The 27,826-nt window shown below is 37.2% G+C and overlaps 1 long non-coding RNA gene across 1 annotated transcript; it reads right to left on the bottom strand.

Moving 5' to 3' along the window:
- Nucleotides 1-1,488: 1,488 nt before the first annotated feature.
- Nucleotides 1,489-26,538, bottom strand: LOC128314524 (uncharacterized). The gene is made up of 5 exons (XR_008296267.1): nucleotides 26,478-26,538; nucleotides 24,209-24,305; nucleotides 23,016-23,114; nucleotides 3,938-4,180; nucleotides 1,489-3,023 (listed from the first exon to the last, which is right to left on the bottom strand). It is a non-coding gene; the product is annotated as an uncharacterized LOC128314524 (long non-coding RNA).
- Between the last annotated feature and the right edge of the window lie 1,288 nt (nucleotides 26,539-27,826).

Genomic DNA, 27,826 nt, shown 5'->3' with positions numbered 1-27,826 from the left:
AGCCCAGAGCCGGACGTGGGGCTCGAACTCGCGGACCGTGAGATCGTGATCTGAGCCGAAGTCGGACGCTTAACCGACTGAGCCACCCAGGCGCCCCATGAAGTTTCCTTTGAATTGGTGTTCACATCTTACTGGTTTTCTAATGAATGAGAGAGAGAACAATTTGGCATCTTTACATCTTTTTTTTTTTCTTCTGTGGGAACTCTTTTTTTTTTTTAATTTTTTAATGTGTATTTATTTTTGAGAGAGAGAGACACTGAACACAAGCAGGGAAGGGCAGAGAGAAAGGGAGACACAGAATCTGAAGCAGGCTCCAGGCTCTGTCGGACACGGGGCTCGAACCTACGGACCCTGACCTGAGCTGAAGTCAGACACTTAACCGACTGAGCCACCCAGGTGCCCCTCTTCTGTGGGAACTCTTTATGATCATTGTTGTAGGGGAGGAAAAACTTTTCCTCCGTCCTCTTATGGTAAGTGAATGAGGGCTCCAAGTTAAATTGATAAAAGATAGATTAACAGGAGAAGGGTTTCTTTTGTATGCACTCATGGGTTAAACACACACACACACACACACACACACACACACACACACACATAACCCAAAGAAGTGCTTAGGCCTGCAAGCTTTTTAAGATAAGGATTATTTTAGTAGGGTTTGTTTATGCAGATTCATCTCAGACTTTGTCTCCTGTGATAAGGATTGTTCTCCCCATGCTGGAGAGGGAAGGGGACACACTTTCATAAAAGGAATTTTATGTTACCTTTACAAAGGGAAATTAATGCCTCAGTGAGAAAGGGGGAGGGAAGAGATATTCTCCTGTGTCTCCTGTTTATTAATTGCTTTCAGTTCAAAATAATCCTTATGCCAAAGTGGCATATTTTGGGTGGCAAATTCTGATCCACTTTATTGACATCACTTGAACTGCTTTCTGTATGCCTGCTCCCTGATACCTGTATAATAATTAAATTACTTCATGGGATACAATCACTGAAGGTCCTCTTTAAAGTTTTCAGAGCCAGGTCTGGATTTCTGCACAGCTGAGCTGCCTTCCTTTATTTTCTTATCACATCTGGCTCCAACTTCTGGCCATTAAGAATGCACAAAAGAGAACCTAGATTGGATCAGAATTCCTGCTTTAGCCAAAATAATTTAAGTTATAACTAGTTCACTTTCCAGAGACTTTGGAGGGTGATGTCAGAACCAACCCTATTTTATTTTTGACATTTATGTAGCAGTTCAAATGTGTATGTGCTTAACCACTATTCTGTACTGAACTTCCATGTACTAATATGGAATGATACATTAACTGAAAAAAAACAAGGTGCAAAACAGGGCCTATGATATGCTACCTTATGTATAAAAAAGGGAGAGAAATCAGAATCTGTACAAGAATTTGCTTGTATATCATATAAATGAATTTGGAAGGATTTATGTTCAACCAAGAAAAGATGTGAATGAAATTGGGCATTTGAGAGACAAGGATGGGAGGGAGAATGTTAGATTATATACTGTTTTATGCATTCTGCTTTTTGAATCTCATGACTGCATTATTTATTTTAAAAAATTAAACATTTTTCAAAAAGCTAAAAATCATTTTGAGAGTAACACTGTAGCCCATTAGGCTTTTCTTAAGTTCCAATGTCAAAAATGTTACTAAAATAAAATAAATATTGAAAGAAAATGTTAACTATAAACATTTTTAAGGGTGTATGTATTTGTATGTGCTATATGTGACAGATTGATGCAGGACAAAAGCCTCCAGAAGGTATACGCTCCCAACAGATGACCCCTAACATTCTGAGGACACAGTCACTATTGGGCAAAAACAATATTATGTACAGCCTTTAATTTGTGATCAAAACAGATTTAAAAAGGAAAAAAAGAAAAGGAAAATTGCAAACATAATACTAACACCTGATCCTGTCCCATTCTAAAGTTCCAAAAGAAGGATTTCAGTTTCCAGGGGACCTCTGAAAGTACCCCAGAGATGTTTAAGAGCCCTCAACACTTCAGTTACAATTGGAGCTACAGTTAACTATATTTTAAGATGCGTGGGAGCTTATCAAGTCTTAGTGTGCATTCGTGCATAGGTCAAAATATTACACAAGTTTACATTAGAAGTCTTACAAAAAAAAAAAAAAAAGAAACCTACCAGTTTGTAATATTATTGAAATCTTTAACTCATACAGGGCTGGGTAAGCATCTGCTAAGGAAGACCCGGGTCATATGGAGCTTCTACTAACTTTAGGGCCCATCCCTACCTCCATCGTAATCCAAATAAAAGCAACACTAAATCAGAAGACAAATATCGGAAAGGCTGGCAAAATGTTGGTTTTCCTTAAGATGACCACTCTAATGTGTTAAAACATTAAAAATATAGAATGAAAAGCTATAGAAGTGGAAAGCACAGGCGTGGGAGTAAGATGAGTCTAAATCCTAGCTCCACTCTTTACTAATTATGTAACCTTGGGCAAATTAGTTAGCTTTTCTGAATCTCCAGTTCTTCATCTATAAAATGTTCAAGATAATACCCACGTCTCAAGTATTTGTGAGGAGTAAGAATAGTTAACACTTACGCTCGCTGCACACCAGCCCTGCTCTGAGCACTTTAAGTCTGTTCATCATCAAAATGACTTTATGAGTTAGGTACTCATGTCAACCCCGAGAGGGCTGAGGGATGTTGAATAACTTCCCCAAAGTCACACAGAAGTTGAGTGGCTGAACCAGGGTTTACACTGGTCAGTAGTGTAGGGCCAGAATGCATACTCTTTACCACCACAGAATATTGATAATGCTTATGATGCTCAAGTATCACTTACCGTGGAGCTTTAATGGTCTAATAGAAACTGAATAACAGGGGATTACATAGACAGCATTTTTTTTTTATTTTTCAACCGACAATCTGTGCATGAGCATTCAAGTCAGGGACCCCAGCTCTTTCTCCATTTTTGTTCTTCTATCCAGCTGGAATTACTTTCATCCACCTGGTCCAGAACGGCACACATTCCAGGCTGCAAGGGGGCTGAAAGGGAACAGGTGATCATGTGTTCCCTCTTCAACAGCATCTCTGAAATTGTACATCTCACTTTAGCTCACTTTCCATTGGCTAGTGTGTGCTCATATGGACACATCCAACTGCCTCTTTAAAGACTATAAATATACTTTTTATTCTGAGAGAGAGAGAGAGGGAGGGGGGAATGGAGAATAAAGCAAATGAGGCAAAATATTTTAAAGTTACAGAATCTGGGTAAAGTGTATATGGGTATTATCTATACTATTCTTTCACGTTTTCTGTAAGTTTAGTTTTTTGGTTTTTTGTGTGTGTGTTTTTGCCAGAATACAAAACTTCATCATTAACTAGTTTGAATAAATAAATGAGTGAAGGGGCGCCTGCGTGGCTCAGTGGGTTGAGCATCGGACTTCAGCTCAAGTCATGATTTGTGAGTTCAAGCCCTGTGTTGCACTCCCTGCTGTCAGCACAAGGCCTGCTTCCGGTCCTCTGTCTCCCTCTCTCTCTACCCCTTTCTCCCTCTCTCTTTCTCTCTCTCTTTAAAATAATAATTAAAAAAACATTAAAAAATCTTTTTCAAAAGATGAGTGGCTACCCCTAGAGACAAGGATAGCATATCTGCCTGGAGCAGGCAGGGTGAAGAAGGCAGAGGGGAGGGATAGGCCTAGGGTATTTCCTTCTGCCCAGCAGAAGCAGAATCCCGGGGAAAGAAAGCATCAGGCTCACTCCACCTAGGTGAGGGCACTGTGACTCTGTCACTCAGGGAAGCCCAGAACCGCAGCTGAGGGCAGGAGGCTGCACCGCAAGGGGCTAGGCCTAGGGGATGGATAGAGTGGTCCTAGGCTGACATCACCAGGGGGCATTCATGCACTGAGGGTTCTGCAGATACGACATCGCCACAGCAGAGATGGACAGCACGTGGATACTTGTCATCCACTTAGGGTCCTCAAAGCTACAGAAGTTGGCCAAACTGATGAAGGAGCAGTAGACGGCGACCCAGATGCACCACTTCCGCCTGAGCAGGAGGCTGCACGTGTTGAACCTCCTGCCAAGCAGGCTCATGGAGTTCAGCTTTGAGAACACTCAGTTGACTGCGGCTTGTACCCCAGCGCTTTGCCCGGCTCCTCTGTGGGCCTGATGTGTTATTAGAGGAGTTGTTTTGCTTCCCTCTGTAAGTTTAGTTTTAAAGTAAAAGCGTTTTAAAACTCTATTTATGACTGAAAAAAAAAACCCACTATCTACTACTTAGAAATTAAATACCGGGTCCTGCACAAAGTACTTTGTAGCCAAACCTCTGTTTCCCCAGTATCTATTCTTACCAAAATTAATATAACCTTGATGGGCGGCAGTGGGGCGGGGGGAATCCTGTCACCTGCTTTTCTTTTCTTTTGAATTGAAGTATAGTTGGCATGCAATGTTATTTTAGTTTTTAGGTGTAGTTGATTCAACATTTATGTACATTACATTGCAAAATGTTCAAGTTACCAGCCACCGCTTTTTACAATAACATTTATTAGAGCACAGGCATTCATTCATGTATTTTTTTACGGCTGCTTTTGTGCTACAACAGTTAAGTAGTTGCCACCAAGACCATCCGGTCCACAAAGAAAATACTCACTGCCAGGCCTTTACAGAGACAGTTTCCCAACCCCTGCTCTAAACCAGTAGGTGTCCCGAGCTTTAATGAGAATTAGATACACACACGCATACACACACACGTTCCTGAGCCATTTGTATCACACTCCTTTACCCCTTAATACTTAAGAGTGTATTTCCTAAGAACAAAGATATTTTTTTTTACATAACCACACTATAGTAATCAAATTCGGGAAATATAAAACGAATACATTTATCCAACATTCCAGTTTTGTCAATTGCCCCAATAATGTCCTTTACATAATTTTTTTCCCTCCTCTTTTACAGAATGTGGTCCAGGATCACATATTGATTTTTGTATCTTTTGTGTGTGTGCGTGCAAGTTGTTTTTCATGTCTCTTCCCTATTTTCAATAGGATTTTTAATCTTTTTTCCAATATTTAGAAATTCTTTCTATATTAGAAGTGTTAGCCCTTTATCTCTGATATACACTGCAAAAACTTTTCTTATAATTTTGTCATTTGACTCTTGACTTTGCTTATGGTATGTTTCTGCCCGTGCACTCATGCAAGAAGGTTTTTTAATGTGAGACTTATTTTTACATCTGAATTTTGAGTCATCCTTAGAAGTTTTTTCTACACTGACATTAAAGTTGTATTCACCAGTATTCTGTATTTCTTCCAGTGCTTGTATAGTTTAATTTTTTACATTTTATCTCTGAATCATTTGGAGTTTATTTTTATGTGAGGTGTGAGGAATGAATCTAATTTCATCTTTTCCCAAACAGCTGCCCGGTTGTCTCAATAGCATTTATTAAAAAGTCCATCTTTGCCCCAGGGATTTGAGATCCCATCATTATCGTATATGAGATTTCCATACACATTTGGGTCTATTTCTGGGCTTTTAATTCTATTTCATTGGTCTGTTTGATTATGTGTGTGCTGGCATCATATGGTTCTAATTATAGAGGTCTTGCAGAGTATTTTAATAGCTGGCATGGCTACTCTCTCCCAGAGTAGCTTTTACTTTGCCGTGTTTTCCTAGATATTCTCGGATGTTTATTTTTCCATATGAACTTTATTTCCTATCAACTTGTCTAGCTCCAGAAAAAAAAAAAAGTGTTGGTGTTTTTATAGGGATCATGTTAAAATTCCAAATTAGGTACAGAACTGATTATCTTAATGATTTTGAGACTAGAATAAGGGACGTATTTCCATTCATTTCAGTTTCTTTGTGTGTCTTTCAGGAATGTTTTATAACTTTCTTTGTATATGTATTCAACATTTCTTGTAAAGTTCCTAGATATTTTACCTTTTTTTGATGCCTCTGAAAAGGGGCGTTAAGAGATTTGAGATTTCAGAGATTTGAATATTGCACGTTAATTTTATATCCTGCTACCTTACTCAATTACTTTATTGATATCTAAGTTTCATAGGGAATTTTCTAGGGTAGCACTGTCCAATTGAAATACAATGTAGTCAGATGTGTGATTTTAAATGTTCTAGTAGCTAAATTAAAAATAGTTAAAAGAAACAGATGAAATAAAGTTAATAGTATATTTTATTTAATTCAACACGTCAAAGTATAATTTTAGCATATTATCAATAGTAAAATTAACAAGATGTTATAAATTATTTTTTTATATAAAGTCGTCAAAATCAAGTGTGTGTTTTACATTCACAGCATATTTCAATTTAGATCTTAAGTTTTTATCAGAAATATTTTGTGAATTAGATTTTGTAAATTTACAGTTGGAAAAGTATATTCACCTATCCAAATTGTTCCAAGCATACTTAAAAGTTTTCTTATCATTGATGCAAGTACCCAAAAAAAAAAATCGTTTCCCTTTGATATTGACATACACGTCGACAAAACCGTTTTTTCCTTTTTTTAGAAGGACTGATTTGACTTTGTAGCAAAAGCATCTATCTGTTCAGAAAATTCAAAAATTCTTGTGTCAACCTAGTATTACTAACATCAAATCCAAAAGGGTATTTCATAAACTGAAATTCAGCCTTCAGATGAGGAAAATAGAGCCTCCCAGAGGTAACTCTTAACCAATGGGGTATCACAACCCGGTTAAATACTCCTGCATGCTATCATTTATGTGGACAATTCTGAGAGCCATTCTGTATGCTTCTCAGGAGGTGACATAGGACCTATCCTCAAGGGTGACCTTGATAATGCACGGTTACATGGTCAGCTTTCCCTTCTTCCCTATCTCATTCTCTCCTATGCTTTAACTCTGGCCCCATGGAATCATCTCCTTCAAAAACTACTGGTGCTTAAGCCCTTATCTCAGGCTCTTTTTTCAAAGGAAATTCAAACAAAGACAGGGATTTACAAAGTTTGGAGCATGGGGCATGTGTAAAAATAGTGGGAGTGCTTGTAGAAAAACAAACTAGAAATATCTACTAAGACCTGAAAATATTGTTCTAGAACTTGAGTCAAAGGTGAGAACTGGAAACATTGATTTATATTGGTTTCTTATTAAATTAAGTAAGGACACAGTGTTAAAACTGAAGTCTGTATTGTGGCTGTGTAAGAGAATATTTTTATCTTTAGGCATATATAACTGATTCTTGAAAGTTCAGAAGAAATATGTAAATGCATGTATGTATACGTGGATATATATGTGTGTGTGTGTATATACACACACACACATATATATCCATATATCTGAGAGAGAAATAGGGAGACAGAGGGAGAAAGGGAAAAGAGAGGAGAGGGAGAGGTTCTGGGTAAAGAGCATATGGGTGTTCCTTGTAGTATTCATGGAACTTTTCTGTAATGAAATTATTTCCAAATAAAGTTTTAAAGAAACTATTCTAGAGTTTCTTTTCAAAAACAGCCAATGTCAGTCATATAACTTCAGAGTCAGCAGCAGCCTTTAATTTCATACTACCTACCTATAAAAAAATTTCTGGACAATGCTGACAAGTTAATATTCTTAAAGGTTCCACATTTGGGCTCACGAAAAAAAAAAGTAGAGGAAACATTCACTCGGAAGTGATTATAAATAGTCACACTTTTCCCCCACTTGAAAACAAAAGGTAATATTGGCTATTGCCATTAAAATCTTGGCTGCCTCTTCCCTTATCTTGATGACCTGGTTTGCAGAGGCACTGTGAAAATTCATTAGAAAATGGTAAACAGCTGAGATATTGGGTTCAAAGGTCACGCACTGATATAATTTCTTCCCTGGGTTTCTTGGAAACTTTGGTCAGGAAATCTCTTGCTGAGTTAGTGAGCAAAGATAATACAGATCTTGTGGGGAGAAGGTCTGTTCAGGAACAAAAGGTACACTTTCCAGCAACTTGAGCAGATGCATGTGAGGCAGAACTAACTTGCTAAGGCTGGAATAGCTTTTACAACTGATATTACACAATTCCTTCACTCGCCAGAGTTCCATGGGGCAGCTCACAACTGTCTTCCGCTCTAACTGCTCATTTGCAGCGTCCACCGTTTCTTAAATGATACCTGCCAAGTCACCATCTGTCTGTGCTTAAATATATTCAGCCCCAAGCAGCTCATTACACCTGAAACAGCACTAATAAGAGTCCATGTCCTTGTATACACAAAGATCTTTTATAAGTGATTATTTTTAATAGTAATAAAAAAAATAGGAAGAATTTAAATGCCAATCAATAGAAGAACTGTTAATTCACCAAAATTCTAAGTACTATTAAAAACAATATGTTGGAGGGGCACCTGGGTGGCTAAATCGGGTAAGTGTCCAGTTCTTGATTTCAGCTCAGGTCATGATCCTATGGTTGGTGAGATCGAGCCCTGAATCAGGCTCTGCACTACCAGTGGGATTGGTATTCTCCCTCTTGGGATTCTCCCTCTCTATGTCTCTCTCTCTGCCCCTTCCTTCCCTGTCCATGTACGCTCTCTCTCTCATAATAAATAAATAGACATTAAAAAATAATACGTTGAGGGGCACCTGGCTGGCTCATTCGGTTAAGCGACTGAGTTCGGCTCAGGTCATGATCTCACGGTTTGTGAGCTTGAGCCCTGCATCAGTCTCTGTGCTGACAGCTCAGAGCCTGGAGCCTGCTTTGGATTTTGTGTCTCCCCTCTCTCTGCCCCTCCCCACCCATGTTCTGTCTCTGTCTCTCTCAAAAATAAATAAACATTAAAAAAAAATTTTTAAATAATACATTGCATCTATATACATCTATTCGAAAAATGTCTACAATATATTGTTAAGCAAAATTAAGAGATAAAATAGTTTACATAATGTTCTGATTTTTTGTACAAAAAACTGTAAAGGTTGTATCCATCTGCAAAAAAAAAAAAAAAAAAAAAGCAGTCTAGAAGGATAAATTCCAAACAATTTCACACTCTTAGTAGTGGTTTCCTGTGGTGAGGATGGTGGAAACAACTCATTCCCACATTTTTTGTTTCACTGGAGGAAGAGTTTCCCTTACACTAGTGACCTTGGCCCTTATTCCTATTCCTCTCCTTGGAGATGTCTGGGTAATATGATGGAACAAGCTTATTCTCTCCAACTCTTATTTCCAGGTAAGGAGCAGGCATTAGAGAAATATCACTCCTGTAGTCGGTAGAGGGTTAGGTTTGCAAAAGAAGTGAACAGGTGTAAATTAGTCACAGCATGTCTTTCCCTCTGCTGGGAATCAGACCTCAACAGAACCCACTCCTCTGTTCCTCCATTCCATGCTGTAAGTTTTATGGAGGTGGACATTCTTAGGTTGTATAGTATTCCTGATGACTGGGGCATTTGAGTGCTATCCAGGGATTTGGTATTAGCAAGGCTCACTGCTGTCTCCCACATAGGCCACATTCTGTAATAGCTGTAACAGTAACAAAGCTGACATTTTGGTGTCTATCTGCCCAACTCTCTACTTCCTTGGTTCTGAACATGGGTGAGTAATAAATATCATTCATTGGAAGCCTGCGGGTATGAAAAAAATATTCTCTTTTTATTTTGTATGCTTGTATATTGTTTGAATTTTTTGTAATAATGAGCATGTATTATATATAGAGATATATAAAGATACATACCTCTAGATATAGAGATGTAAGATCATAAAACCAAATCCTCACAGTTTTTACCTAGTATTAGGATTCCTGTCTCCTCTGATTTGTATCATTCTTTATACTTTAATTGCTTAGAGGAACCATATTGCCATCCAAGCATAGAAGTGCTTTGCCTTAACCCATTCTCTACTTGCTTGGCCATTGGATTCATTCTCTTGTTCCATATGTATTTTCTCCCTTATGATTTAAAGCACCCAATTTTCCTGCTCTCAAGAAGGCCACTGCCTCTCTATTCCATTAAGTCATACTTATTCTGACTGGAAAAAAGCTATCTCTATTTTTCTAGCCCCCCCCCCCAGTATAATTTTGCTTTGGTTACAGCCAAAATATTGTCTTCCAAGCATTAATGGGAACCTACTTCATTTTCCATCTCATGGCCTTCAAAAATATAAAATATTATGTCCTCTCAAATCTTTTTATTCCCCCAGGCAAAATATTCCCAGTTTTTTTTAACTGTATGTCATATGACATGGTTTTGATTTCCTCTAATATTTTGATTACTTACTTTCCTTGGAATGGCCCCCAATTTGTTGATAAACCTCCTAAAAGGTGTTAAAGAATGATGCCCAAAGTGAAATACAGTTCTCTGGATGTGATCTGACCAGTGCTGAATAGAAAACCTACTTGTTATAAGGATGGCATACTTTTACCACAGTGGAAAGAGTGGTGGTGTTTTCTCACGGTATATGTCACATTGGTCTTCATGTCAGGGGATCCACTCATATTGGGCTTATTGCGATAGAAAACAGAAATCACTTTCATCCATACTAATGGTGAAATAGATTCATTGCTCTCAACATATAAATACCTCAAGTAAATTCCATGCTAAATTATAAAAGTCCCCATATTTTCTATAGTGATCATCCCTTCACAACCAAATGCCCTCCCTTTTTGCCCTTCTATTAACCACTCAACCCAAGTGAATTTCAATTTCTCTTCTCCGAGTTATTTAAAGTTACTCTTGTAAATGATGCTAATAAGAAAAATCCAATAGTCTCTTTTTAGGTCCAGTCCTGACCTCTGTAATGAATTTGACACTGATGGCCATTCCCTCTTTCTTGGGTTCCAGACACTCTTGACTTCCAACTCTCATACCACTCCTCAAGGTTCCCTCCCATTCTAGACAATTTCTCCTTAGGCAATTCTTCCAAATCTGACTCTGTCATCATCCTGCTTAAAATATTCAATGTCTCTTTACAGTAATGGTTCACAAGCCAGTTATATATTAGAATCACCTGGGGAGATTTTATTTTTTTAATATTTATTTATTTATTTATTTATTTTGAGAGAGAGAGCACATAAGCAGGGAGTGGCAGAGAGACAGGGAGAGAGAATTCCAAGCAGGCTTAGAGCCCAACTCAGGGCTCGATCTCATGAACTGTGAGATCATGACCTGATCAGAAATCAAGAGTCGGATGCTTAACCGACTGAGCCACACAGATGCCTCTGAATCACCTGGGGAGCTTTTAAAACCCATCTAAGCCCAGGCCCCATCCCAGATGAAGTGAATCAGAATTAGCAGGTGTAGGCCAGGATTTAAAAACCACCGGAGATGGTAAGGTAAGGACCTTGATCACATTTGACCTTGATCTCATTTGCAAACTCTTTTAGTAGTTCAAAGTAATCATAATGTTGTCTACCAAACACCTATTTCTATTTACTCCATAAATTGCATATTTCCCATACAGCTATGTGATTTTAAGAAACCAGATTCCCATCCCCACCTCCTGATCATGATTAAAGTTTAGAGACTGATGCCTACTGACAGCCATCTTTGAGCAAAGAGAAAAATAAAGGGTTAAAACCATTCCTGAGGACAGCAAAGCAGAGGGATGCAAAGAACCCGAATCCTTGATGACATCACTGAGCCATTAAATTAGCCAAATTTTGATCCTGTCCTGCCTCTGGACTCTTTGTTATATGAGAAAATAAATGTTGTTATCATTTAAGTCATTTCTGTGAGGTTCTGTTATTGTAGCCAAGAGCATCTCAACATTCATCTGGATATAACTTAAAAAGATTAAATGCCTTAAACTCACTTAAATTAGATAATTAATTCCTCACAATTTCTTCAACCTTCTTGAATCTTGGCCTTACTTCCTTCTTTCCAATATTTGTTCTAGAGCTCTACAAATATCACTGAGATGAAATGTACAAACTAGTGCTACTATTCAGCTCATAGACCTTCCAGGAGAGAGAGAGAGAACTCGTGTGAGAACTTCTTCCTGTTCTCAAGGGTTGGAAGGGAATCAAGATTAATCTTAACTTACCCAGTATAGCAAGTTACTATTTTTATTGTTATTATTATCATTATTATTATTATTACTAAAATAATATACACATTTGAGCTAGCTCTAGAACAGAATCCCAAATGGTAGAATTGTACAAATTGGATGAGGGAAAAAAAGTTAATTTGCCATCTAGTGTGTAAATGTTTTGCCATCATTAGAAAAAAAAAAGTCTTAAACTTTCTCTCTTCCAGTGAGTAGTTTTTCAGATATTGAAATTAGAGGCTTTTTAAAAAAGGTAATATAAAAGAGATAAATTGACACTTTGTTGATGATTTACTGTCTTTCCTGAATTTTTGCCAACACAAGTCAATGGTGAAATGGTTTTCAAAGCTATCAAAAAAAACCCCACAAAAACTAAAGAACAGCTGTAAAAATTACAAACTCATCAAATGCATTAAAACTTAAGAAAGAGAAAGGTCAAATGAGCCTTCTAGTTAAGGAATATAGACCTAAATTAAAGTATTTCATGTAGCCGAATTTAGTATACAATCAAGGAAAAATATATTTTGAATTATTTGCATATGTCAACATTCAAACATAAAATATCTTACCGTCTTCTTTAAATTGAAATACTAAAAATGCATTCAGGGACGCCTGGGTGGCTCAGTCGGTTAAGCATCCAACTCTTGATTTCAGCTCAAGTAGTGATCTCACCATTCTGGGATCGAGCCCTGTATAGGGGTTGGTGCTGACAGCTTGGGGCCTGCTTGGGATTCTCTCTCTGTCCCTCCCCTGCTCCTGTACTATCTCTCTCAAAAGACATTTTTTTTTTTTTTTAAGAATTAAGAAATTGGCTTGCAGAACCACTCTCTGTCTTCATGACAAGAGGACTCTGCAACAAGATTAGGCTGTTCCCCACCCCCCTGTGTCAATTAAACTTCCTCTTATTTCTCCCCATCCAATCAATGTTTTATTTCCTTTAGAGTAACAAGTATCACAATCTGAAATGTTCTTAACTGTTTGTTGTCTAATTCCACTGGCATGTAAACTGGACAAGAGCAGCAACCTCATCTAGTTTATTTGCTCAAATATTCCTAGCAAGGCAGCTAGAATATCTGATCCCCTTAGGAGCTCAGTAAGTATCTGTTGCATACATATATATATATATATATATATATATATATGAGCAGATCAATAAATCTCAGTTAAAATATATTTTAATTTACAAAGGAAAAGAAAAGACTCTGTATAGTAGATTCTAACTAATTCAATTAATTAGGAAATTCTTCACTGAGAAGTATTAATGATGTGAAATTGTTAACAGACAGGCATGTATATTTAGGAGCTGGTTATAAAAAAAAGAATGCCAAATGTGTACAGATTGCTTCTTAAATATGAGAATTTTTACAGTATTATTTGGATTACTATTATTATTTTTAAAGACTTTCTTTTTAAGTAAACTCTACACTCAACATGGGACTCAAACTTACAACCCTGAGATCAAGAGTTGCATCCCCTACTGACTAAACCAGCCAGGTGCTCTGATTTGGATTATTTTATTTCATTAGACTGGATTGGATTGATTTTATTGCTTTTTTTTTTAATTTGGAGTATTTTAAACCTTTCTAAACTTGAAGCGTTTACTTACTAAGAAGGACAAATGCCATCTCAAGAATGCTTATGATCAGACCCAGCTTAAGACCTGGGACAGCAATCACCAAAAGCAAGTCTTCTTATTGCCCTAACTAACTACTCTTCCACATGTAGCCACTCAAAATCTCTAAAGATTGTGAAAACTTCCTAAACTCAGACTGTCTTAGTTTGTTCAGAGTGCTATGACACAATGCCATAAACTGTTTCTAAGGCTAGCTTAGAAACAACAAACATTTATTTCTCAAAGTTCTGAAGTCTAAGATTAAGAAGCTGGCAGGTCCAGGGTCTGGTGAGAGCCTGCTTCCCAGGTGGCCATCTTTCACCTGTAAAGTCACATGGTGAACGGAGCTAGGGATCTCTCTGGTGCCTTTTTCATAGGGGCACTGATCTCATTAGTAAGGACTCTTCCCACATGACCTAATCATGTCCCCAAGACCCCATGTCCTAATACCATCATTTGGGGGTAGGATCTCAACATGAATTTTTCAGGGAGACAAACATTCAGATCATAGCTCAGACAAAAAAATAGCAGAAGCAAGAATTGAAACTTAAGGTATCTAACTGCAAAGCCTGTATTTTTTTTTCAGTATAAGACGTTTTCCAGTAGATCAGAGTTTGATAACATGTCAGACATGAAAAGTAAGATAGAAACAAGAGTTTAGAGACTCTTGGAAAGAAGGAACCTGAGATTTACAAAATCATCTGCTTTTCACAGGTCTTAAAATGCTTGCACTTAATCAAAAAGTGAAGGTCATATTAATAAGGGGCTGGATACTGTTAAGTAAAAATCAGTATCAGGTAATACCTACAAACAGCATACATGACATTCCATCCTGGGAGGGCACCATCTCCAGCATCATCACCATCAAATAGTTCTTATGTTTTTTAATGTTTATTTATTTTTGAGAGAGAGATAGAGAGAGAGCAAGCTGGGGAGGGGCAGAGAGAAAGGGAGACATGGAATCCGAAGCAGGCTCCAGGCTCTGAGCTGTCAGCAGAGAGCCTGATTTGGGGTTCGAACTCATGAACTATGAGATCATGACCTGAGCCAAAGTCAGACACTTAACTGGCTTGGTCACAAGCCACCCAGTTGCCCCAAATAATTGTCATTGAAGAAGCTACTGAATGAGGTATGAGAAGTTATACTCAGCAATTAATCTAAGGATTTGAAGTGATAAATTTGATACTCAAAAGATCTTATTTCTCGAGTTAACCACAATTAACTGGAAAGCTCAAATGTGTTGACAGTATGTTAGCATGAAACAATTATGATATAGATCTTTTTCAAGGAAACTTCTTTCTGCTTGTTTCCATGCATTGGAACCAAATATATAATTAGTGACAATTTATTCAAAGTATACAAAGTGGCAAAATGCTGAACTGGCAACTGTATATATTGAAATTAAATGGTAAATACTTGTTCTCTCACCTTTCATATTTACAATAATATTTTGTTTCCCCTGTGAGATTCTCACTGCATATAATGTAAATGAAAATAAAAATATCTTGACATACATGAAATCTATAAGGTCATTTGTAACATTTGTGATAAGCTTTGAAATGTGGTATTAAAAAACATGGAAGTTTTTAAAAAATTTTAGTCTATTAACATTCATTTCAAACCTTTTCCTGCACAGACCAACATTTGATGTAGTTACTGCTTTGTTTTTCTCAATGCAAATGAAAAAAGGGCTTCAGTTAGAACAAGACGCACAGCCCCAAATTTGAGATTCCCAGAGTTTTTGGCAAGTTCTGTTATAGAGTCTAAAAGGTTTCCTTGGGGGGCACCTGGGTGGCTCAGTCAGTTAAGCATCTGACTTTGGCTCAGGTCATGATCTCATGGTTCGTGGGGTCAAACCCCACATCGGGTTCTGTAACTGACAGCTCAGAGCCTGGAGCCTGTTTCAGATTCTGTGTCTCCCTCTCTCTCTGTTTTCCCCCCACCCCTGCCCTACTTGGGCTCTCTCTCTCTCTCTCTCTCAAAAATAAATAAACATTAGAAGGTTTCCTTGGACTTCTAGCAGGACTGTGAGCATGGACAACTTTGTATTTATGTACAATGTTCCTGGTTACCTTTTTGCCCAAAGCTAATATTAACTCTCTCCTAATGAATGCTAACACTTTCCGTAATGCAATCTGTTTTACCACCTGTTGTCTAAATATTCTATTTTCTTTCGCAGTTGCTAGAAAATTACCCTGTTTACATTTTGAGTTCACACAGCTTCTGTGAGTCTTTCATTAGAATGAAATCAATTCTATAGCTAGATTGATAGAAAGTATTTGCTTAGGTTGTAAACGATCTGATTAGTAGTTGTTGAAGGGAGAGCAAAGTGATGCAGAAGAGGGAAATAGAGTATGAAGTATCTCAGCAACCACTGGCCAAAAGCCATATAAATACCAGAACTGTTCAGTGGACTTCAAGACATAAGTTGATTCTGGTTATCAGGCAGGTGTTTTTGGCCTCTAACAGTTGCATTTCTTGGCCTCCTCTGTTCTACAGCATTAGCTATAAGGCCAGAGAGCAAAGGAGCCTACAGGACAAAACTCTTTACTGAAAGTGACTTGATTCACATGGTGAAGGGAAACTGGTCCTGTCCTGGATTTAAGCAAGTGTTGCACCATCTTTTATAATCATAACCCTCAAGAAAATACATATTTAAATTTTGAAAGGCTGTTCTTGGGTCTTCCGTCTTCATACTTTTCTTTGAAAATCATGCTTTCAGTAAATGTAACTGAGCATCACAAAAAGTTGAATAATGTAAATATTAAATTATGAATTCTTATTAGGAAAGGCTGTGGCTAACATTTTAGTTCTGAAAACATATTTTCTATTTTAGATGAAAAAGATGTGTGCATTTAGGAAAGAAATATAGAAAAGACTCCATCTGGAAAATATATACCAATATTTGGGAGACACAGAGAAATTAAAATCCATGGCTATGCCTACATAATTACAAATACTCATTTAATTATATGAATTCAGCCAACAAAGTAAATTCCATGAAAATCAATAAAAGCCTCTTCACTTTTCTTTTCAATTGAGGTAACAGTTGATAAATAGAGGATGTTTAAAAATTCTTAATATTTTCTTTATTTTGTTTTATTTTATTTTATCTTATTTTATTTTATTTTAGGGACAGATCATGAATGGGGTAAAGGCAGAGAGAGGGGGAGAAAGAGAAATTCAAACAGGCTCCTCACCGTCAGCACAGAGTCCAGCACGGGGCTTGAATTCATGAACCGTGAGATCATGGCCTGAGCGAAACTCAACAGAAAGATGCTTAACTGACTGAGCCACTCAGGCTCCCCTTAATATGATCTTTTAAATAAATATTTGTTATTATTTTAATCACAAAATGAATGCATGCCCATTATGGAAAATATGAAAAAAAAAATCCAAAACCAAAATCACATTATCCATAAATCTACCTTTGAAGTATCATCACCATTACTTTTGTAGTGTGTGTCTTTCGGACTTTTCTATGCATAGATTATGTATACACTTAAAAAAATAGTTTGCACTATTTTGTCACTTATTTTCCACCTCCAAATTATGCACAGTTTTTCTTTATTCTGCTGCATTTAATCTTTTATGATTGATATAAAAGTTGTTGCCAATGTTCTATTATAAATACAGCTGCAGTAAATGTCTTTGTAAATAAATTTGTATACTTTCCATTATTTCATTAGGGAAATACTAGCAATGGATTCTAAGTGCTAATATTCCCCTAATGAAATAATGGAAAGTATACAAGATAAACAGCCTTTTAGAAACATTGAAATAAATTATACTCTCACAGATAGTGATAAGAAGGCTAGTTTGCCAATGACCTGGCTAACACTGGGTATTATCAACCACCCGTTTTCTTTCATATGTAGACAGAGCACAATCAAACAAGTGCAAGAGGTGGGCAAGTATATATATTTCCTTCTAAATGGTCCACAGATTTCCCTGGAGTCATGGGAAGTCATGGAGACATGATGCGAGTCAAAACCAAGTCTTCAAAAGCAAGGCAGAGGAACTAAATTAACATAATTTCGGCCACTATGTCCATAACTTCCCTTGTCTGACTCATTTGTTCCTTGTACATTCATGTGTCTTAGCTCTGAGGCTGCCTTTGTTTCAAGTTACTCAGTAAATTACAAAAGGCAGATCAGCAGCAAAAGAAGTAAGTTAGAACACAGTACAGAGGAGAGATTTTTTATCTCTACAAAATTCAATGTTTTATTAAAGTGTATTTGTTATTTATTCATGATACTAAAACACTGTGATTTGTTCAATCTTTTATTACCCACACAAAATAATCTTTTATTACCCATTAACAAAAGTATATTTAAAACAAAAACAAATTAGTTTTCTAGAAAAATTGCAAAGGCATTACACAGGCACCAAGTTTTCTGAAAGAACCAGATAGCAAATATTTTAAGACAGTCTTGCAGGCCATATGGTGCCTGGCACAATTATTCAACTCTGCCCTTGTATTGTAGCATGAAAACAGTAATGGACAATATGTAAGTAAATGAGTGTGGTTGTGTTCCAATAAAACTTTATTTACAAAATTACACAACTGGGTGGATTTGACCTTCAGGCTGTCATTTGCCAACCCCTGCTCTATCTTACTGTTTGACTCTAAAGAAAAAATACACTGAGGAATGTTTGTATAATTATCTTCCTGAAGTGAGATCATTTTCACATGAAGTAAAATTATTCTTTACATTAAGAGATAATTTTTATTAAATATCTGTTAAGTGAGAGGGATCACATGAAGCCACCGACAGTCTAAGAAAGGGCCATTGCTTTGGTAGAAGGCACACAGAAGGGAAGAGTCAAAGAAAAAAGCTAAAGTTGAAAGGGTCTCCAGAGGACTTCTTTTGCCTCATCCAAATAATACTTAATACCTAAACTCTTCTGAAGTACTTTAGACCTTATAAATCTTCATGGAGAAGAACAAAGATAGACCTCAAATCAAAATCAAAGCACTGCTCAGTGCAAAAGCACAACTCTGACATTACTAGGCAATGAAAACAGTCATAATCCTCTTAATCATTGTGTTATTAGTATTGGCAGGTTTGTTTTACCTGATGGTTTATTTTGTTACTTATTTGGGAGATGTTCTTCAAAAATTAGCTATCATAGCTACAAAAATTAGCAAAGGAGTGCTGAATGACTTGAAAGAGCTTGTAAGAAGCACACCAGGACAGAGGAAATGTTCAAATGGAAAGTCAGAACCAACATGTGGTTCTTTTACAACACAACTTGATTTAGATGTGTCATATTGTATACATTTTTACAGTGTCACTTTGGCTTTATGACTAAAAGAACATTTCTACCAAAGGGCTAACTTGTTCAAAAGTTCAGAAGAGAGTTTGTATTATTTTCCTCCATGACACAAGCCCTTCTGCCAGTTTAGGTCCATGTGGTATTTTAATGGTGGCCGCAAATCCTTTGATACTCCTACTGAGAAATGGACTCTATACCCTCTCATATTCTCTAACAGAACACAAGGGAAGAGACATCATGCCTGTTTCCAGGTTCAGGCCTTAAAAACCCAACCATTTTCATTTTCTGTCTCTTGTAACACTTGCTCTTGGAGTTCTGAGCTGCTGAGTAAGAAGACTCACTACCCTGTTGAAAAGTAAAAAGTCCAACTACCTTGGAACACAGAAAAGTCCTGGTACTACATGAGGAAAGAGAGGGGCCCAGCTCTCTAGCCGTCCCATCAAAGCACCAGGCACGCGGGCAAAGTCATCATGGACCACTTAGACAGGTTTAGTTGCCAGTATATTGAGCAGAAGAATCGCCTAGTGAAACTGTTCCCAATTTCATGAGTCATAAAATTGTGAGATATAATAAAAGGCTTGTTATTTTAATCCACTAAATTTTGGTTGTGACATAGCAATAGGTGACTTGAACAGCATCTATGAATGACAAATATCAAGAGATATTTATATGCATTCTATAGCAATAACTTATTTTGTGTTTCTTTCATTTTCTGGTTACTTTCAATAAAATACACATCCCTGGCTTTTGTCATTCCATGGCTATGGTCATCTGAGAGTTATATTTCACTTCCTAAACAATGAACCTCACTAAGAAATTTCTAAGACTCTTATTGACTCATGATTACCACTTAAAAAACAACTTTTGAAAATGTTTAAAGCCCTCCACAGAACCAATGTTTATTGGCAGGCAGATCTTAAAAATAAGCAATAGACTAAAGAGCTGAATTTAATATTAATTTCATAGCTAAATCCAACTTAATTATCTTGTTCAATGATTTCTGATCTCAGTTTTAAAACACTTTGCCATCATTAATGCATTCAAGCAATCACAAAGTTCTCCATAATATCTCAAAAAAAAAAAACATTTTTCTTTCATTCAAATTAGAATAAAAAATGTAAAATGTGTCAAACAGCAGAAATTTGGGGAAGGAGCAAATGGTACTTTCCATGCATAAATAAAATCCTTCAGAACATAAAATAGGTACCATAAGAATATGTCATACACTTGTATATATACTGTATTGGTATTTCCACCTGGTATTCTCAGGTATGCAATTCCACAGTACATACTATTCTCTCATGTGAGAGCAGGGAAATTTGGGGGCACCTGGGTGGCTTAGTCAGTTAAGTGTCTGACTTCAGCTCGGGTCATGATCTCCTGGTATATGGATTTGAGCCCCATATCAGGCTCTGTGCTGACAACTCAGATCCAGGAGCCTGCTTAGGATTCTGTGTCTCCCTCTCTTTCTCTGCCCCTCCCCCACTGTGCTCTCTCTTCTCTTTCAAAAATAATAAACAAGAAAAAAAGCAGGGAAATTTGTTGAATGGCTGTAACTACCTGGCTTCTCATCCCAAGACCTTCACTAGTTAACTCATGAAAAAAAAAAATATATATATATATTAATATGAAGAAACGTTGGTTTATAATGACAATCTTTTTCTGTAGAAATTACTTTCTAACATAGCCTGGTATGGTGGAGTATTTCTCAAAAAGAGTTAAATAGGATTTGATTCTTCAGGATCATAACATGTGTTAATTGGACTTCAAATTCCCTTGTAAATAAGTTTAGGGAAAGTTTGAAAGGAAATTGTTAAACACATTTCCTTTCCAGAATTTCCTGGGAACCTTGAATACACTAAGTTCTGTGAACCTCTAAGGGATACCACAGTATGCAACATCAAGCATAGTTGACTGTGGCATCCTTTTTTTGGAAAATCATTTTGGAAAATGAGTACGGACTAAAGCGCACTTTGGGAAAGGCTGGCAGAGTGGAAAGTTTCTGGAACTTGGAGCTCAGAGGCATTGGTTACAATCCTCATATTCCACTTACTGGCTGAGCAAACAATTTATCCACTATTAGTGTCAATCTCATCTTATGTAAAATGAGGATAATTATACATGTGCTGACTGGTACTCCACAAAGTTCTTATGAGTAATAAACGAGAAACTTTTAACTATAAGTGACTACTTCAATGCCTGGCATACTGAAGGCCCCAGTGAATAGAATGTTGGAGAAATGATCTCCTTTGAAGAATTGTCTTTATTTTTTTTAAGGCCCTGGTGAGAGGCTCATTTGCTTATGAATTCTAGTGTTGATTTCTCATCAACCTCCAAATCTTTACCCTGCCTGAATGAGCCTAGCCAGTTTTCCTGAAGCCTCACATCTTGTGGCAACGACCATAGAATATGCTATACCTTCTGCTGAACTGAAGGTCAACTTGGTTTTGTTATTTAACCCATTTTACATTTGGACAACTAAGCCTAGGGATTTTAAAGTTAATTTCTCAAGAAAATAAAACTTGGACGTAAAACCTATCTTAAACAGAGAGCTAGTACCAGAAACTCAGGGCATGGCTTACTTAATCTCTTTGACCCTTTGTTTCCTCACTTATAAATAAAAATAACTGTCCTATAAGGAATATCATGAGGATTAAATTTGATAATACATATGGTAAATACATTTATAGTGTAGGATATAGTAATATAGTTAATAAACCATTCTATACTAGTATCAAAAGAAATTTTCATAGAATTAAATAATATTAAAATTAAAGGATCTATCATAGATTACCTAGTCCAATTCCCTCCTTTCCAAGAATTAAAAAAAAAAAAAAGCTCAGAGGGATGAAGCGTGAAAGAATTTAGCCAAGGACATACAGTTCTTAGTGGTCATGTCAGGCAGGATGTAATAGCTTTCTCCAAATATTAAAAAAAAAAGAATAGATTTGTCCTGTGTGACCCCAAGGGATAAAATCAGTGGTAAAACTAGAGGAGACTAGGTAAAGAAGAAATGTCTAGCAATCTCTGTGTTCCACTGTTGAAATAGGCTGTCTCAGGCTGCCACTTTCCCCTCTAATTATATATTGAAACTGACTTCAGGAAGATGAGGCAGGCCAGATGTATAGTTATTCACGCTCTGGGTTGAGTGCATTGGAGATTAATCATATGCATCATGGCTTGGACATGCGGTTGACACGTTGCCTGAGATAGGCCCAAACCTATGACAGAGCCAGCTCTGGATTTGTTTTAACAGAAATACAGGAGCTGTTATCTCATTGGAAGAAAGGTCTCGAAACTTTGATTTCTGGACCCTTTACATAAGATTGAGAAAATGCCAAGTATTCATATCAAAGAATAGGGTTTCGAGGAGATTATAGGGAAGCTAAATTCCTTTAACCCAGTTGGTGTTGCCACTGGGTATATATAGTAGCAAGGCTCAACTCTGCTGGATGGTTAACCACAATTTCAGAAGCTGCAATTTTCTGTTATCTGTACTGACAGCCTTTTTATTTATGTGGATAATTGAAAATTGACTATAATTATGCAATCTGACAACTTCAAGACAACTCATTGAGTGTTACTCTTTAGAAACAATGTGAATTGAGATGTTCCACCCACTAGACAGCCCAAGTCATGTTTGCTCATGGTTAAAGAATGTGCCATCAATCACAATACGCCAAACTAACAACAACAACAAAGAAAGTTCTCTCTTAGAAACAATCTAGGCAAGACAGGACTGACAGTAGCAACAAAAGAGAAGTGAGAAGTGATTTGAGGAAGTAAAATAAAGTTCAGTAAAGGCTGGGATATTTCTGTGGAACCTTTTGAGAGGGGAACTCCAAGACATGCCTTCCATTTGTTCAGATCGGGACCTGAGTTTGCATATTTTGTGATTTCAGAGTACGTTCTGACTAAAACAGCAAATACACTTAGTATAAATGGTTAACGAAGCTAGCAGTAAAGTGGGCACATCCTGTTACAATGCACATAAGAATAACAAAGCTAATATTAACCTAGCACTTACCATGGGCAGGCACTGTGCTAAAACGTTATACATGAGTTAGCTTGTTTAATCCTCCTAACAAGCCTGTGATGTAGGTGCTATTCTTAACTCTGTTTTCAGAAAACTAAAATTTAGAGAGAGAAACTGTTTTCCACAGCTGATAAATGTCTCACCTCAGGTCTGAACCAAGGTTTTCTGACCCCAGCCTTATAGTCTTCATTATTGCGTAGTAGTGTGCTGTATGCTGTCCCTTCCATTAACCCTGGCAACATCTGAAATGGAATTTAATCTTGTTATTTTAGTACTCCTGCCCTTGCCCCCAGAGAAGCCCGTTATTTACCACCTCGAGTGGCCAGCTGAATGCAGGCCGACCTTTGGGACCTGGTGTCGCTCTTCCACATCAATCCTTGGAAGAAACCTACTAGAAATAAGTTATTTCTCCAGCACGGTCATGAGAGGCCAGAGACCCACTAAAGATGATAGGCTTTAACCAGGAGAAGTGGCATAAATTGAAACACAATCAGGAAAACCTTCTAACCATTATTTCATTTGCAGTGATACTTGAGTGTGTCTCACGGGTGCTGCTAAGGAAACCGTTCAAAGGCCCAGCCTATCTGTTGCAGGTCTAACTTTCTTAAGCCTAAGGACAGTTGGGTACAGAGCCACCATATACATGTATGAAGCAGGTGGGCATTCAAGACACTGAAGAGGGCACCTGTACCCAAATCTTTTATCACCAGAATTGCCAGGTGGTGTGGAATCCTCACCACTACTATTACTTACTGGGATAAAGCCTCTTATATTAGAATGTAAATTATGCTCTTGAAAAGATGAATACATTTATCCTTTTGCATTCACTGTAGACCAATGAGCTGTAATGTTAGAAAAGAGAACTGGGCTTCAAGGGAATGAGACCATGGTAGGGAAATTTTGATGGAAAAAGAGAATTAGGTCACCATGGTGTTTTCCAGACACAAGTCTGCAGATTAAAGATGATCCAAGATGAAGTTTTCATTAATTTATGATGAAATATGAGCAATGAGTACCATGTAGTAAATTTTTAAATTAAAATTATAAATTCTGATATCATGTCCTTTTTTTTAAACGGTACTTTGTCATTTCTTGCATGAAATGATTGTGATAAAATATGGAGATTGGTTTTTTTTCTTCCTTTCATTTCTTTCTTGACTTGGCAAAATAAAAACCAAGCAATTTTTTACTAACCTTTAATGTGGACATGTGCATGTGCTGAGTGCTTCGCATTCAATATTTTATTTAATCTTCACAATGACTACATGAGGAATATACTGTGGTAATCCCTATTTTACAGATGAAGACTTCCAGTCCTAGAGGATAAATAACTTACCCAAGGTTACATGGCTGATGAGTGCCAGAACTGATTTGTCCTTCTTCTTCCTCCCATTTAGAGCAGGGATATTGGGGCCTTTGTGGAGTGATGGGTACTAAAAACAGAGAAATGAAATACAGAAGATAAATTTCACCTACTTAACTTTACTCAAGACTCCCTAAAACTTTGCTTGCAAAAGTATTTCCCCTTACAGTCAACATTTATAAACTAACATCATAAAATTCTAGAAGGCTATGGGCAAAACAAGTATTAAATTTTATCTCCTTTATTTTAACGTCTATTTATTTTTGAGAGAGAGAGAGAGAGAGAGAGAGAGCATGAGTGAGCAGGGGAGGGACAGAGAGAGGGGAACAAAGGATCTGAAGCGGCTCTGTGCTGCCAGTAGTGAGCCTGGTGCGGGGCTTGAACTGACAAACCCATGAGATCATGCCCTGAGCCAAAGTCAGATGCTTAACTGACTAAGCCACCTAGGCACCCCTCTCCTTTTTAACAAATGAGAAAACTTAGGGGTAGTGTATGACTTAAAATTCTAAATACTTGCAAATCACTAGCACTCAGAAATATATACTTAAAGCAAAAGACATAACTGTAGCCATTGTTGCTAATGTAGGAAAAGAAAATAGACAAAGGAGAATAAAGTCTGATCAAACAAGTAAAGTATAAACTCCAATGTAGCCAGTTCAATCATCCATGACAAATGAAGAACAGTAAATAGGAAAAAAAGCCTCCAGAATCGAGTTAATTTGAACTCAGTGTTTTGTGCATAGTAAACACTCAACAAATAGTCATTACTAAAAGAATGAATGAATTCCTAATTTTATATTGCTCATGACACATGCATCTTTTCTTTTGCTGGAAATAAACACTGAAGACCGATGAGGATGCTCAACCATGAGATAACCTACAAGGCTATACTTGGATTGACTAAGTGTGCTTGCCATTAAACATAGATGTGAAATAACAATAGGCAAAGATGGTAATTTGAACATTTGGACATGTAGTGATTAAGTTTTAAGAATTAGTAACATTTATGTGGCATTTTTCCAAACTATCAGCATACGAAAATATTTTACATTACTGAACTTCCTTGCCACCACAAAGTCCAGTTAAGTCCAGAATTATGCTTTCTTTTGGGAGGACGGAAGAGTTCTCATCAACCACAACAACCTCAGCAGATAGCTCTCTCTCTCTCTCTCTCTCTCATGCTCGCTCTGGAACATATGCCCAAGATTAGAATAAAGTCTAAAGCATATGTTCACCATTTCCAAATCCAAGATATTCTAAGTGGCATCTTCTGTTGGTTAGAAGGAAAATGAGTGAACAGTCAATTAAACTACCTTTTTAGTGTTGAGGGGGACAGAAACAGAATAGGGATCTGTGGCTTCAGCCCTGAGCTTCAGGAAATCCCACTGTAAGTTTCTATCTCTAAGCCAAAGAGCTAAGAAAGATCATCTAATGCTTTTGAAAGGCAAGCATTGAGGTAGGGACCTCAGAGAACCCCTCATCTACTTTGTAGACTAAGATACAACCTATTATATAGAGAAATCAGGTACCACATTGAGTAGTTTCCCATCATGGCTTAGGTTTGCATAAGAAACATGACCAAACTAAATTTTATTCCTGAAAATGGATTGAGAGACTGGTAAGTTTCAAGAGTCTTCTTCATTAATTAGGGATCAAAGATCATGCTCAACTTCCTTCACTCATGGAGGGAAGCTGAAAGTCCTGATGGCAATGCTTGAATCTATTGTTGACTCTCAGAACCCATTTCACCCACAAAGTTGAGCCCCCAAGGCTGAAAGGAGATAGAAGAAGTGAGGTTCGAACTTTCCCTTTATTTTCATTCTACACAAACCTGCCCATTAAAAATGGTGACTAGATCTCTGTCAAGTAGCTAAATTACCTGAAGAATTTCTAGTGACCATCAAGCTCTAATTTCTGCTTCTGGACTCTCATTCTGAAATGGGCATTTCCTGCAGTGTCTGCTGGCTCAGTCAGCAGTGCATGCAACTCTTGATCTCAGGGTTGTGAGTTCAAGCTCCATGTTGGGTATAGAGATTACTTGAAAGAAAAATCTTAAAAAAATAAATAACTAAGATGGAGGTTTCTGGAGCTCTATGAAGAAGTAGTATACCATGGAGGGCAAAATCCTGAACAAGTGGCTCCCACAGTTGTCTGTTCGGGGTCAGCAACTATTTCAGGAGACCCTGGAAGTGAAAGCATTAGGCAGGTTTTGAACTTGGGTTACAGGATCTTGGAGAATTACCTTTCAGCTGGGATGCTGGACTTACTGCTTCATTTGTTCAGCAACAATGAATTAAGCACCTATTAGGTGAAACCAGGAAGATGGGATTATGGACAGTTTAAGAAACTGCAAAGTGAAACTAGGATTTGGGATTTTGATTGATGGCCAGCATAGCTCCACAGGCTCCTCTGAGTGCGAAGCTAAGGGATTCCTCACCTACACCCCTCACCCACATTTTCCTTATCCCTTCAAATGGAAATTACCAATTTAGCATCATCATTAATTTTATCAGAAGTTTTTCCTCCTGAAAATTTCTAAGCTAAGACCTAATTGCATAGTCTCATGATAGATCTACCACATAGGCAATATCAAAGCTAACACTGTTGGGCTGTGTACTAACCAATAAAAGCTAGATCTATTGCAAATCAAGAAAGGAAGAAAAAAAAGACCTTATCTTAATTTTCTCTTTGGCCTCCAGTGGGTAGCATAGTGCTTGTCCCATTGTGGACACTTCATAAACATTTACAGCATTGAAAGAAATTCCTAATAGTGAGGGTTTTTTACCTTGGACTTTGTTTGGCTGGATGCAATTATTTGCTTGATATTTTCTCATTTGAAATGTCTTTGAACCAGTGAATAGTAATACTGAGCAGCAATAGAATAACAATTGATTTATTTAACTTTTAAGCCAGGAAAATTTGCTCCCTCAGGCAGCAAAATTCAGTCATCCAGTCTACTGAGTATTTGCTTCCTTTAATGCCAAAATTTCAGCTTCTGTTGAAATATGCATCAAGAGTGTTCACCTGAAACTATTCTAAAACTATTGACTCCATAATTTTTGCCTTTTGTCTCAAAATTTTTGTCCCATTTGTAAGAACAGTGTTATGATTACCTATTTCCTAAGAACAGGTAGGAGGTTTGTGAGCTACCAATTGGATATAACTCTACATATGCAGTTACTATTACTTTCATGCCAATGACTCAATATGCAAATGTGCTGAAATCAGTTGTATATTGAAAGCAACAAAGTACTGAATTTTTAAAACGATGAATTCTAAACATATTCAGATTTAAGACAATCACAATAACATACACTCTCACTCATTTGAGTTAATTTTCCTGAGAAAGAACAAAGTGGAATTATAGCCGGATATACACATGGCACACAAGAAGTCTCACTGACCACTGGTCCACTTATGGGAGTGTGTGATACATGTGAATATTATTAGTCACATGAATCACAGTGGAGAAAAATTTGCAAATTCCTGTTCTATATGCATAATCTTTTACTGTGAATTATAATCACTTTTGGAAAATTTGCATTTAAGCATGCTACAGTGTAAGTGCCCACTATTAGAAATAAGGCAAGA

This window comes from Acinonyx jubatus, chromosome B1 (assembly GCF_027475565.1).
Source record: "Acinonyx jubatus isolate Ajub_Pintada_27869175 chromosome B1, VMU_Ajub_asm_v1.0, whole genome shotgun sequence".
NCBI classification, from domain to species: domain Eukaryota; kingdom Metazoa; phylum Chordata; class Mammalia; order Carnivora; family Felidae; genus Acinonyx; species Acinonyx jubatus.
This window is presented reverse-complemented; position numbering and strand designations above follow the sequence as displayed.